This window comes from Cebus imitator, unplaced genomic scaffold (assembly GCF_001604975.1).
Source record: "Cebus imitator isolate Cc_AM_T3 unplaced genomic scaffold, Cebus_imitator-1.0 Scaffold147, whole genome shotgun sequence".
NCBI lineage: Eukaryota > Metazoa > Chordata > Mammalia > Primates > Cebidae > Cebus > Cebus imitator.
In genome coordinates this window covers 4406907-4418063 of record NW_016107462.1, presented here as the reverse complement: position 1 = coordinate 4418063, position 11157 = coordinate 4406907, and the positions used below count along the sequence as shown (strand labels likewise).

Below are 11157 nucleotides of genomic sequence, written 5' to 3'. Positions count from 1 at the left end.
ACGTTGTTGAAATCACAATTCAAAAAGTTTATACTAAGAAGGCAGGAGTGTCCTTTACAAGTAAACATCTATATTAATATAAAAGGCTAAATAAATAAAGACATGTAATGGTAGTTATCTTTTATATTCTGAAAATACCAGACCAAATAGGGAACTGAGATAAGCTGTTGAGTCATATATTCAGATACATCTTAAACCATAGATTGTATTTAACAAATTCTTGATGTATTTTTTTTTTTCAAAGCATCTTAACATTGCTGCTGGCCAGGCAGTGGTTGTGACAGTTATCACCTGTGCTTGCTCAGGAAAACTCACTGCAGCAGTGAGTGTCAGCAGTTTGGAAGACGGTCTTGGAGATAATAACGAAGCATTCTTTTAAGGATGCTACCATTCACAATAGTGCAGAACATAAGACTATATTGAAAAACACAAATATCAACAACTGTGTCAAAAATGAATTTGGAAGAGTTGAACTATAAATGGGCAGAAATTTTAGGAATATTTTAACCAATTTATTTTACTTATTTTTTTGTGTTTTCGCAAGTGTGAAATATGATACAAATATGTGTCTAAGTTTAAAACTGTTATTTTGGTAAGCATAGAATAAAAATTCTAGGTGATAAGAAAGCATTATGTTGTAGTTTAAGCAGCCATGTTTTTCTTTCTTAGTGGTAAGTTAAAAAATGGTGTGCCTATTGATTGACAGTATCTTAGTTTCAATGAAATATGGGAGTTAGTTGAGATGTCACCTTTTGTCATCTAAGAAATGAGGTAAAAAGAGAATGAGAGAGACAGATGAAAATTGTGACCAAGAACGATGGTAACTACTGCCCTCTCCTCCCCTGAAAATGAAAGAAAGCAATGATAATAAAAGGTATTCAATGAATTGCTGACTAGTAAAGATAAAAGCATAAAGTTGGTAAGCACTCCTCTATAGCGAGGTATGCCATGATTAAACAAATGATTCAATCAATTTCATAGATGACCTTGGTGTTTAATCTTAGTCCTCTTCTGTCACTGAAACTGAAATCCAATTTAATGTCTGCTTTGTACATCAAAGAGCAAAAATAGGCCCATGCCACATATTTTCGCAAAGGAACAACTTAAATTAAACGAGAAAACCTTTTCCAAATATTAAGGTTAATGTTGATGCATTAAGTGGAATAACACTAAATTTGGCAGTTCCATAGAGCAGGTTGATCTTTTAACAGATAAATTATTCTTCAAGAATATTTTCAATGTCAAGCCTCAAATGGTGTTTTACAATACTGCCAGTCAGTTATTGTATATGTTCTCTTTCAACTGATTTATCTACCAGGGCCTTTTTGTGCTTGTTGATTGAAAAGTCAATCTTGCATATATTCCATTTTCCTGATCTGTTTGACAGAATCGTAGGGAAACATTCAAGGAAAAGATCCTGCTTCCATAGTTACATCACTCCTTTTGAGATTCCATTGCAATTCAGCAGCAGATAATACCAATTCCAACTTTACAGTGTAAATTCCATTTTGTGGAAAGCTATTTTCATTTTGGCACATTAACTAGTACAATATGAAAATGAAAAATCCTAAAGTGAATATGAAAATCTGTATACCCTCCAGCTGATTCTTCAAAGTTCATTTTTAAAATCCTACTTGTTTTGAGATTCTCTGCAGTAGGAAAACTGTATTTACCAAACCATGTAGCACATTCCTAGACAGACACAATACCACTAAATCAGTCCATTTAATGTTGGCACTTTCCTTACTTGAGAATTTGGTTTTGAGTACTGTTCTCCTTTCCTTGCTGATAATATAGTTTTGGAGTATCTAGTAACTGCTGGCAAATTTTAGTCATCTTACCTAATTGCAGCAAAACCAAAATGATGGGTAGCACTAGGAAGGCCACATTTCCCAGTCTATCTTGCAACAAGATGGGATCATACAATGATGTTTTGGTGAATAGAATGTGGACAGAAGTGATATAGTCCCTTCCAGGCCTCATCCTTCTCTTTCTTTTCTTGTTGGATGGTAGATCTCAAGGATTGAGGGAGGATTCTGAGACTTAAGGGAGGCCTGAGCAGTAGAAAGAAGGAGCCTGGGTCCATGTATGACTATGGGAAGCAGAGTGACCCCACAATCTCAACCCAAATTTGTGCCAAGGGTGAAACATCATTATATAATAAAAAATATTATAAAATTATATATTACAAATATATTATATTATATTATATTATATAAATATGGCCTTTGAACATATGATAACTTAATTGAAATGTATCTGGACATTTAGTCCCTCATCTCAGAAATTTTTAAAATTTTAATATTTAAAATTTTAATTTTCATGGATACATAGTAGTTGTGTATATTTATGGGGTATATGCAATATTTTGATACAAGCATAGAGTGGATAATGATCAAATAGGGTAATTTGGATATCCATCACCTCAAACATTTATTATCTGTTTGTGTTGGGAACATTCCAATTCCACTTTTATAGATATTTTTAAACATACAATGAATTATTATTATTATTATTATTATTTTTTGTGATGGAGTTTTGCTCTTGTTACCCAGGCTGGAGTGCAATGGCGTGATCTTGGCTCACTGCAACCTCCGCCTCCTGGGTTCAAGCAATTCTCCTGCCTCAGCCTCCTGAGTAGCTGGGACTACAGGCATGCACCACCATGCCCAGCTAATTTTTGTATTTTTAGTAGAGACGGGGTTTCACCATGTTGACCAGGATGGTGTCGATCTCTTGATCTCGTGATCCACCCGCCTTGGCCTCCCAAAGTGCTGGGATCATAGTTATGAGCCACCGCGCCCGGCCCAATAAATTATTTTTAATTGTAGTTGCTCTATTGTGTTATTGAACATTAGATATTATTCCTTCTATCTAACTGAAGCATGGGTCCATTGACCAACCCCTCCTTATCCCTACCACCTCCCTAGTACCCTCCCTAACCTCTGGTAATGATCGTTTTACTCATTATTTCCATAAGGTCAATTTTTTTTTTTAGCTCCCACATATAAGTGAGAACATGTGGTAGAAAAAATATAGAATGTTTCAAAAATTTGGGTGTCATTCTTGTGCAGAGGCCATGCTAATCTCTGTATTGTTCCCATTTTAGTATATGTGCTGTAAAGTGAGCACTCCGAAATATATTTGACTGTTATTTTCCAAGCATTGAATAAGTTCAGGGGATCCCATATGGAGTCAAATAGGCATGGTTCTTGTTCTCATGGAGCTTATAGTCCAGGAAGTAGATGCTGACCAACAGATACACATATAAATGTAAAATTATAACCATGCTCCTTTCTAGGACATAAAGGATCATGATCCTATCAGACATAAAAATAGAAGTATTTGACTTCATTAGGGAGGCTTCCATGCAGAAGGATTCCATGCTGAGAGGGGCAGATGTGTGGTTACCATATGAAAGTCAGATGGCAGGAGACAAAATGAAAGATGGTTAGAGGGGATGAAGCAGCAAGAGTGAAGGGAAATGGGGTCAGGTGAGCCTAGACAAGAGTGTAGGTTAGAGGAAGTATTTTATTCTTCACCCAGACACTAAAGAACAACATTTGCCCTTTGTCCTTTGAAAAGCACTGCTCTGGCTACATTTGGAGGAATGGATTGGACATGAACATGTACCTATAATTATACGAATAGGGTATGTGATAAGTTGAGAATCATTTATCAGGATACGTATAGCTGGCTGGGTGTGGTGGCTCATGCCTGTAAAATCAGTACTTTGGGAGGCCAAGACGGGTGGACCACTTGAGCCCAGGAGTTTGAGACCAGCCTGAGTGAAACCCTGTCTCTACAAAAAATACAAAAATATTGGCCAAGCATATTGGTACATACCTGTAGTCCCAGCTACTTGGGAGGCTCTGGTGGAAGAATCACCTGAGCCCAGAAGTCAGAGGTTTCAATAAGAGATTGTGCCACTGCACTCTAGTCTGGGGGATAGGGTGAGATACTATCTTAAAAAAAAAAAACAAAAGAGAGAGAGCGAGCATGCATGCGCTCAGAAAAAGAGGAAATATTAAAACAGTTCAGCAAAGGAAAAGTCTTTGGTATTGACTGATTGGTGTTTTGGTAAACAATAGTCCCTTTTACCTTTGTGTCTTCTTTTTTTTTTAAACATTATAGATCATCTAGTAGTTCAATATGGAAAATTTGAGACAGGAGACATTGGTCTTAGGCCACTGTGAACAACCAAAGCACATGAAATTGCAGTGAATTATGAGGCTGGTTTGAGTGGGATTTTTGTCATTAGTAGCTCTCGCATCCAATTCCCTTTGGAAACCTACAAGTCACTCATCCATAGTAGCCAAGTACGAGGACTCCCCATAAAAGACACTGGGATGCGCCAACACTTATTACTTGGAAGATAAAGGAGACATCTCAGTTTCTCCACAGAATTTATGAAGGACTATGCCCAAAACACAAGGGAGAAAGACCTGTTTGGCTTCCCTTTCTGATCTACCCAGATTTCTGACACCGATGTCCCTCTGCCTCAGATTGTTTTCCAGTTCCAGAGAGAATGATATTCTGATATCTTGAATCTTTTATGTAGACTTGATTTCTTTCTGTCTGTATATGAGAACTACTGCTATGGAGACTTATGATTCAGTAATCACTTTGAGATATTCCCTGTCCTTCTCTGGGCCCCAATTGTATTTCTTGCTCTTGTGAGCCAGGCTGCAGAGCCTGACAAACGCACCCTCTCAACCACATCAACACCAGTGCAGGTTCAGACTGGCCTTCTCTCCTCCACACATGGAAGAAAGAGCTGGACGCTCAGCCCTTTGTTACTTTTTATTTTTACACTCAATTCACCTCTCCAGAAGTAATACATAGAGAGAATGCTGAATAGACTACCCTGCGTTGAGACACTTCTCAAAGATAATCTTTTTCCCTGTAAGCAAGAATGACTGATTGCAAGTATTTATTTTCTAAGGTACAATTGTAGACCTTCAAAGTCAGACTGTTAATTTGGTGATATTAACTTTTGAGTCACTTGACTAGTCAGTTTAGGAAGCAACAATTCTCTTAAAACTCTTATAATTACATTTGGACAAGTTTGTGCGTAGGACCGCAAGTCCATCAGCTTATTATAACCATAGTGCGTTCACACACCATCTTCATTATCTTGTGCTAAAGAAGAGAGCACACACTCCTCTGTGGGTAATTTTAGATTGGCCACTGACACACTCTGCAGTGTTTATAAAGAAAACAAAACTTGGATGTTGGCCCTTTTAATTATAACTGGCAGAATTGCTACACCCAAAAATCACATAATCTCTTCACCATATTATATCTTTGAAGACATCTGCTTGCAAAGCAGTAACAAGGAACTTGAATTCTAAAAACAAACTTTGTACTAGATTGATTGGTTTGGCGAGCCACGCTTCTGAAGTACTGACGGATTCTGAAAGATATATTCCTGAACTTCAAGAAAAGTTTAAAATATGCTATAATGGAGTTACATCAAATTGTCTTTGGTCTGGACATGCAAATTAGAGACTGAGATTGTATTTTATTATGAAGGAAGGCCCACTGGCCCAGTGGCAGAGGTCATAAATGTCACCAGTCATTCTGCGTTTTTATTTTGAGTTTCCAAATAAACATTGAGCCAATGAAATGGTTGGATAGTCCAGTGTACTATTTGTCCTGAGAAATGATCATCACATAGGTTCTATGTTCTAGGTGCTTTATATATAACATTGTGAAGACAACTGAGAGTACTGAACATTCCACCAAAGGGAGAAAGCTGATTTATGATATCATCTTTACTATTTATCAGGCATGTACCTCTCTTCATGTAGATTTGGGATATGATCTGAGTCCATTTTTTGAGTAATTACATTGTGATTCTGGTCACTTACCCTAGGGAAGATCATTTCGCAGCTTGCAGAGTTCCTAAACTCATGGTACTGCAGCCTGAAAGATGAAACGGAACAATTAATTGTTATCTATGCTCTGCAGATGAGTAAGAATCTTTCCTTTTGTAGGAGATTCGTGCATGTGTATTTGAATTAACAGTCTAAAAAAAAATCCCAATGCAAAAGCCTGAATTTGTTGCCAAAATAAAATTGCCTACATCTTATGTAGTCATGTAACTCATAAGGTTCCACCCTCCTTCCATAACTCTAGCCAAAGAGTCCAAAGAGTCTGTTTTTCCTTCCCTAACACAGTGTTTTCTGGAGCCCAGGACTAGTTTTTAAACACTAACATGACTTAAGAAGCCTGCTGGAAAAGCGAAAGCAATCTCATTGTACTGCATTAGTTCAACCAAAATGACTAACACATTTCAACATTTAGAATGTCCAATTGAACAAATATTTACTGCTCAGTTAGGTTTAAGAATCTTTGTCTAAAATCACTTATCTTGTATTAATGCTTTAAACACTGAGTATACATTTTAGATAAAGCAATTTTTCCTTTGATGTTAAAAACTGCATTTATAAATAGGTATATTGCCTAAAAATTATAAAATTACATATATTATTTTGAAATGTTGAAAGTTCCCCCAAAGCGTCACAGATGTTGAAATTTGTTGTCATTCTAACATTAATTTTATTAGTCCAAAGTGTTTTTTCCCAAATGCTTTTCCGAGAAGTGCAGAGCAACTGCTGTTACCCCAGAGTACTGAGCTATTAACTGTTAATGGCAGCGGAGTTTTCAAGTTCCAATATTTCAGCTGGATGCTTGGATGTAAGTTATTTTGTTCATACATCCCCTTCTTGCAAATACGTAAGGCAAGAAAGTTAATAATTTTGGTGTTCGTTAAAAACTTCTGAATGTCTTTATAAATGTAGCACAGACTCCAGAAACATTATTAGAACTAGCCAACAATTAGGATAATAAAAGTGTGAAATTAAAACAAAAAAGATTACAGTACTAAGGATGATTTATTTTAATGGAGCTAGTTCAGCATTTCCATTTTGTGTATTTATGGTGTAGTTATTCAACACGTTTTCTTTTTTGGTAGGTCATGTCAGAGAGACGTTGGCTGAAGAAAATCACAACAGACGAGAGATAATGTGAGAGAAAAATAAAAGCATCCAAGAAGGATGTCATTCTGGAACTTCCTGTTATCAGGGAGTGAGATCAGGATGCTTGGGGCAAGGTACATTTGGGAAAAGCTTTGGATTCTTAGAGCTTCCACCGAGCACTGCGGGACAGAAGACTAGCAGGGGCTTCTAATTAGAAGAGTTTTGTAGCATGTGCTAAAGCTTACTTTCTTTAGAGTGTATGGCGTTATGCCCACAGATAGATGTCCCAGTTTTAAGTTCTGGGTGATTTTTATGCAAGTCTGTTTTATAGAATTAGTCTTTCAAGGTGTTTACATGGGCCAGGTAAAATCTTGATCATCAAGGGAAGACAGATATGTATGTACATACTGCAAAATAATTTGTCTCGAAGGTTGCTAACCCACAAAACTCCCCCCGAGGCTCAGAGAATCTAGAAAAGCCTGCAACTTCTACACAGCTCTCCCAAATGTGAAGGAAGCAGGCATGGCTGCTCTTTGATTCTCATAGGAAATGTAAAGATGTAATTTCTGCAGTGAGTAATGGTACAAATAAAATTATGTTTATTATTATTTTATTCATGGCATTTAATTATAGAGGGAGATGGGTAGTCAGATAGCAAAACAGCCATAAACAAGGGAAAGGCCCCTCTGTTCTTTTTAAATGAATGCTCTAAAACAATTGGGAAGAACATTAATAGAACACCCAGCAAAAGACAGACTCCCCAAGCATATGCGTTCACTTGGGGTTCATCAAATAATGGACCGCTGGCCTATTTTTCAAGCCATTTCTCTGCAGTAACTTGACATTTGATAGGATTACCTTTGGATTTTGGTCTGAGTCTCTGCTATGCCTGAGATTGTCATCTTTTGATTTAAAGATAATAGAGCCAAACGTGAAACTGTTCTGTAAAGAGTCAACCTGTGACTCATAACCAAATATCAAAAAAGATTTTGTCTACAGTTTGCTTTCTTACCTCACTGTTGTAACTGAAATGATCAAATGACTAGTTTCCATTATAAATACCATATATTTATTTTGTAAAAAAGCTTGACATTCTTTAGAGATGAAATATAATAGTATCATAAAACTCTAAGGCAATTCTGTTCCCCTTAAGACTCACAGCATGTGCTGATTATAATTTTAATTCAAAAGTTTCACTAGAAAAGGTGAATCAACTTTGCTTAAGCATAATGTTGAACAATTAAAAAAAAAGCATCTGAGCAGGTCAGACATAGATAAAACCAAATTACGAGGCTGTGGAATTGTATACAGGAGGATAAACAAAACACACTTTAATATTGGCAATGGACTTGACCATTCAAAATATAGTTAATAAGTTTCCAAACATGCAAGTTCTAATTTTAAAATTAAGCCTTCCAATTGCCAATTTCAAAAAATGTAATGAGTTTAGAGTGGCCTTTTTATTATGCATGGTTTTATGTCTTTGGATTTCAAAATTACCTAGCATGCATTTTCAACTTTGCTACAATTTCCGGGCTGTTTTCATTTCTATTTAAAAAAGGCTAAACAGTAAGATGTGCCTCTGCTTTGCATTCTAATTGCACGTAACTGATTTGCACAGCAGAACAAAAAACTCATTTTCAGATTAAGAATCGTGCACCAAGAAATAATTATTGTTCTACTAGAAAAAAATGTTTTCCCACTTTCTCCCGTCATTTACGTGAACTGTTTGCCATGTTTCTCCCATGTTGCTATCTTTTATAGACCACCACGCATCGCTCTTTAGGGACTAAAATAATGCAAATGGAAACAAGGAACATACAACTGTTTTGACTACATTCTTCTGCTTGCAACATAACACTTGCCTTTTATTATTTTATCTTCAACAATCAAGGGGTGACTAAATGGTTGCAGGTGGTGATGAAAATAAAAGCCATCCATCATTATTTATTAGGCATGAAAAAGATACACAATAATGTAATTTAATCTCAGAGCAGACAATTATTTCCACATATTGATAATACAATGTGAAAACTGTCATGAATTCTAATATGATATTTTGGCTTTATTGGTGCGCCACAGCCAGCATGACAAATAATGAAATTGTATCAAAAAGGAAAAAAAAAAGGTAATTATGTGCATATGTCAATATCATGGGTGGAAAACATATCACCAAATCTTTAAAGCTTCATTATAACTTGACGAATTCAAAAGTTTGAAGTAGCAAAACGTATATTTCCAGTTTTCACTATTTGAGACAAAATCTATTACGTTTGCACCACAATGTATAATCTGAGTAAACACCGATGATGTGTTTTATCATACAAAAGTTTTGAGAAACAGGCAGCCTGCTAAACTATTTGTGAGAAGTATATATACACCATAGGGTCAAATTTCTAACATGTTCTTTGATATGCTTTAGCCTGGTAAAACTTTGCAGATGAAAACTCCGTGATCTCTAATTTGAGTAGCAAACACATGACTATTAAATGTAGCAAAGAACATACCTTTTAGCCAAATAAAGCAAATGGCTGAAAATAAACATCTTTGGTAGGAAAAATCCTGACTGTTGAAATGCTTGGTCAAAAAAAGTACAAGCGAATTTTTTGTTGTGTTAAATGATTTCTATTTCTCTTAGGTTGCTGAACTCCTTTCTTCAAATAGGCTTTCGTATGAGAAAATAGGATTACAAAGAAACAAACTAGCATTTCATCTTTGTAGATGGGAACCAAAAACATTTTCTGACTCTATTTGAATAGATTTTCCTCTCTGTAAAGGAGTTATCACAATTAGAGACTTTCCTAGTTAGAAAGGAATGAGATGGTTTTTAAAGTACCTGTACATTATGCAACACACACACACACACACACACACACACACACACACACACACACACACACATTCATTCTACAGCATATGTACACAGCATGCTCTGTACTTTCTTGGAGACTAATTTATTCAGAGTTCACATATAGAGTACAAATATATTATTGGATAAGATAAATGATCTCCTCTTAGAAAAGTGCCTTTTAGAATTATTAAGGAAGAAAAATATTTTAGACTTGGCTCTGAGTGGTGGGCAGGACCTGGAAGAAAAAGTATCTCTGAGTGATCACAACACTGTGACCATTCTGGGCTGGGAGAGAACATTTGTATATCATGTGGTTACTCAATTTTATAAAGAGAACCTAAGAACAAGTGTAGGCACTAGTTAGGAAAAACAAATGAAAGGAATAATTTAAAAAGTCAATAAGCCACAGGAAATCTGGAGACTGTTTAAAAACACCTTATTGGAAGCCTAGCAAAAGTATGTGCCAGAGATCAAAGGGACACTTGGAAATGTGGCCCAAGTAAGGAAACCAGGGAGATCTGCAAACTGTGGCAGGTCAGGTGTGAACAAGAATGCAGGCGAGCCAAAAGAGAATCCAAGAGTACCTTGTAAGTTACTCCAAAGCTAATAAAAATGTTCTTCAAAATATATCCATGGCAGGAAACCAAATAGAGAGCTAATGGACCGATCAAGTGACCCACTCTGGGCAGAAGAGATATTCTTCTTGGAAGATGGAAACTCTTCTGACTTTACTAAAAATGATTCATTCATTCACTTGTTCCTTCAGTCCTTCATTATTCCACACATTCAAGCATCTATTCATCCATCCATCCAGTTATCTATTCACTCAACAGCAAAAAAATTATAGAATATACTACCATGAGCCAGACTTTGATTTCAGTACTGGGAATATAGTAGTAATACACATCATTCACTTATTCATTATTTTCACTCATTCAATCATCTATTCATTCATCCATCCATTTGATTATCTATTAATTCTACAAAAAATTTACAGAATGTCTATCATGAGATAGACCCTGCGTTAAACACTGGGAATATATTAACACATAAGGCATTCATTCATTCAACTGATATTTTTCTACTGTGTGCCAAGCACTGGCCTAATTCTTTGAGATACATCAGTGAACGAAGGATACAATACTGCTGCTTGAATCTAGCTTCCTTTCCAGCAGGGAAGAGCAGTGCGGGTAGGCAACATATATAATCAACAACTGATCATGAAATCACAATCAGTTATTTAGTATGAAAGTATTATGAAGGACAAGTATTATGAGTGTCTGATGGAGGCTCTGTCTGATATAGAGAGTAGCACCCTATTCA

At 36.1% G+C, this 11157-nt stretch overlaps 1 non-coding gene across 1 annotated transcript; it reads right to left on the bottom strand.

Annotated features, from left to right (window-relative positions):
• Positions 1-3029: 3029 nt before the first annotated feature.
• On the bottom strand, positions 3030-3132 carry LOC119473307. Its single transcript, XR_005202509.1, has one exon. It is a non-coding gene; the product is annotated as a U6 spliceosomal RNA (small nuclear RNA).
• Positions 3133-11157: the final 8025 nt, after the last annotated feature.